This window comes from Austrofundulus limnaeus, unplaced genomic scaffold (assembly GCF_001266775.1).
Source record: "Austrofundulus limnaeus strain Quisiro unplaced genomic scaffold, Austrofundulus_limnaeus-1.0 Scaffold37, whole genome shotgun sequence".
Lineage (NCBI taxonomy): Eukaryota > Metazoa > Chordata > Actinopteri > Cyprinodontiformes > Rivulidae > Austrofundulus > Austrofundulus limnaeus.
Window position 1 is genome coordinate 291,271 of NW_013952439.1, and position 3,489 is coordinate 294,759.

The 3,489-nt window shown below is 37.8% G+C and overlaps 1 protein-coding gene across 1 annotated transcript in view; it reads right to left on the reverse strand.

The window, feature by feature from the left end:
* The window catches only part of abcg4a (ATP-binding cassette, sub-family G (WHITE), member 4a), a 20,886-nt gene extending 17,804 nt beyond the window's left edge, over positions 1 to 3,082 (reverse strand). The window contains exon 1 of the mRNA XM_014006646.1: positions 2,577 to 3,082. The gene's annotated coding sequence lies outside the window, so the exon portion shown is untranslated. The remainder of the gene's footprint in view (positions 1 to 2,576) is intronic.
* Positions 3,083 to 3,489: the final 407 nt, after the last annotated feature.

Consider the following 3,489-nt stretch of genomic DNA (forward strand, 5'->3'; position numbering starts at 1 on the left):
TGAATTTGTTTATATTTTGCTATCTGACTGATGGAATTATAATTAAATCAGGGACAGATCATAATAAAATGTTTTATAATTAATCCACAGGAATACTGCATCACTTAATTAGCTAAGCTTCAAGGTTTAAAATAAAAGAAAAACAAACTTTTCATTACAAAGACAATTACAAGAGCGTTCATTAATTATTAAACGACAGAGTTAAAGCATTACATCAACGATTGCTTGATCACTTACTACTGTGGTACAACATGTACCACAGACCCCTAATGCAGAAACAATACTTTGTTGACTTCAGCTTCCACAAAAATAAGGTGGTTTCTTTTTTTCAAGTCACAAATCATGGAAGATTTTAGGAAAACAAAACAATCATTTGGGTCACTGTGGATGTGTGAATTTAAAAGAGGAAAAAAATCAAAATATTATTGAATGCAATGGTTAATTCCTTTTTTTTTTTTTTGGAACAGGAGCACTGGACCAGAAACAGGCCTAAAGCAGAACATTATGACCAGTAATGGAAATCATCACATTTGACTTTATGAGCAACTTCAGTATAAATCACAAAACCTTAATTCAGTTTTGATTCCGTAACGCTTTAAGTTATATGAGAATGTTTTCACTTTTTAGCTTATCAAAAAATGGACAAAGAAAAAGAATTATTCTGATATTTTAAATGTTAGTGATCAACTTGTTAAAACTAAAGAAATAGGATTTTTGTCTGTGCAAATTATGAATGCTGAAACTGAGTTCTTGGAAATAAAATAAGCAGAACAAAAGCGAAAAGGAGCAAAAACACTAGCTAAAGAAGCAGAAAAAACAACAAATGAGCTAAAACCTAAAATTAGCAAAACAACAGCTCAAAGCTAAAAAAAGATAAAAAAGTAACAAAAAGCTCATTTTTAAATTAACTTTGATAGCTAAAAATAGCAACATGCAAGCTAAAACTAAAAGTGGAAAAAYGCTTAATAAAAGTAACAAATGGCAGCTAGAAATTGGTAGCAACATTGGATGTGATTGTGGCAAAACAATAGTGAAATGCTAAAAGTAGCAAAAGGATAGCTAAAGCTAAAAATAACAAAACAYAAACTTAGCAGAATGGTATAGCTAAACTTAGCAAATGGATATTAAATGCTTAAAGCAGCAAAAGGGTAGCAGTTGAAAGTAACATAAAACTCATTATGGAAGCTGAGAGCAGCCCTTTTCCGCCTATAATTTTCATGTTTTTTTGTCATTATCACGAAATTACACGAACTGTTTTCTGGAGTTAATTTCCTGATGTTTTCTCAAGACGAGTTATGGTTTTCTTGTGCATCATTCAGTAACCAAGGACAGGGACCGATCCCCTCAGCTGGTCACCGATAAAGTTTATTAYATCAGAAGGATCACTGTGTAAACGCCTGCTGCTCTGCAGTTGGGCCAGCCATCTCCTTRGATGACGAGGGCTGATACGTGTACAAGACAAAYAAATCACAATTTCAGCCTGTGTAATAATACAAAAATGACAAAAAAAATTATGTACACAAGGTTTGCCTTCAGGCCACCCTTGCAAAAGAGATCTGCGATCTCAATGGAATTTCCCTGGTTAAATAATGGCAAATAAATAAATAAATAAATAAATAAATAAATAAATAAATAAATAAATAAATAAATGACCAGCTGAGGGGACCATCTCCACGGTTAATGAATGACACACAAGAAGAAAACTATCTGGAAATTACATCGATATCACGAGAAAACCATGGAAAATAACTATATGCAGAAAAYGGCWGCTCTCGGCTTCCGTACAAAACATAGCAAAGGATAGTTAAACGTTAAAAGTAGCAAACTGGATAGCTAAAGCTAAAAAATAACAGAATGGTATAGCCACTTAGAAAAAATGCTAACCAAACATTAGTCACAAAAGGCTAGCTCAAAGTTGTAAAAAAATGGTAAAATTAAATCCTACTTGCTGTTTGAGTTGTGCTCCAGCAGAAGGTTTTGGAACATAAACTGTTATCTTGTGGTGCTAATATTTATAACCAACTTTAAATCATCCAGTCAGCTTTTCTTTTTGGTGAGTTGATGCTTTAAAAAAATCTTTGTCATGACATTTTTTTAAACCTTAGAAACAAGATTGGTAAACCAACAACCCTTTCATCAGAGAGCACCATGAAGTCAACTTTAGACTGAGATTTATCCAAATCAGGACCCATCCACACTGTAAACAAACCCRGGCCACATCACATCTTGAATTTCTGTAGTATTCTCCAGCTGCATTACTATGACCATGACTCATACAGCCTGCATGTGTAATGTCATCCTGATATGAAGAGAATTCACTTTTTTTATTGATCATCCATGCCATTAGTGATTTGTCATTATCTTATAATCCATGTGAAAACACTTTAATGGGCTCTCTGTGAGAGAAAGGCCTCRGTCTTTAAACAAACCAAAGAAGAGGAGGAAACGTTGCAGAGGTGTGGTGAGGGAGACGCTCCACAGGAAGCACCTGTTAGCTGCAACACTGACAGCAATAAGAACACAAGGATGTGATGACAGAGCAGTGTGTGTTGCACATGCACGAGCGTTTCACATACTTTTTATTGGGTTGAAATGTCCAGATGAGCAGCAGCAACTCAGTTAGTTGATTCCATCAGCTCTTCCATAAGATCCCAGACAGGAAGGGGGAAAAAAAAGAACAGATACTCGGTGTGCCACAGTCCAGTTAAAATCCAGGTTTGGGCATCACAAAAGCTGGACTCTCCTCGGGGTGCGGCGCTCTCTCATCATCCCGCATCCAGCTCAGCAGCCCCGGAGATCAGGATCCTGCCCGGATCGTCCCTCCCTCCCCTTCAAACTATGACTGCATCCCAGAGATCCGTCAGAGGAGCAGGATGACTGTCACGGTTCTCCCACCTCGGGTCTGGGCTGAATAATCCGCTTATAAAATAAAAAAATAAAAAATAAAAATGCCGACCACTCCGAGCTCCCAAACATCCTCAAGCCCCTTTCAGTCCATCATCTCCCGCAGCTGCCCTCGTCGCGAGTCAAACCCACCAGCATCTCCTCCGCATCCCCCCGGCTGAAGGTGTAAACCCCTGTTACCCGGTGAGCGCGTCTGTGCGGTGTTGATGATGATGATGATGATGATGATGATGCGCGCACACTGCTCTGGGATGCAGGGCGTTGCTGGCAGGATGCTACAGGAAGAAAAGAAGGGTTTGGGTTTGAGAGCTTGGATCCTCCATCCAGACATCAGGAAAATAATAAAGGACAAACATCAACTAATGGTCTTTTTCCCCTCATCCAAGGGTAATTTTAATGACCTGGAGGTGGTTTAATGATTTAAACTGTTATATTAGCCTGGGTAATAATCATTTTAAGGACCCCATGTGTTTGTTGAGCCAAAATAATTGAATTAAAGCACATCTCTGCGGTTATTATTCCAGTTTGTAAAGGATCAACTTGTCTGCTTTCAGTGGGAGTAATGATGAGGATGAGGATGAGGAT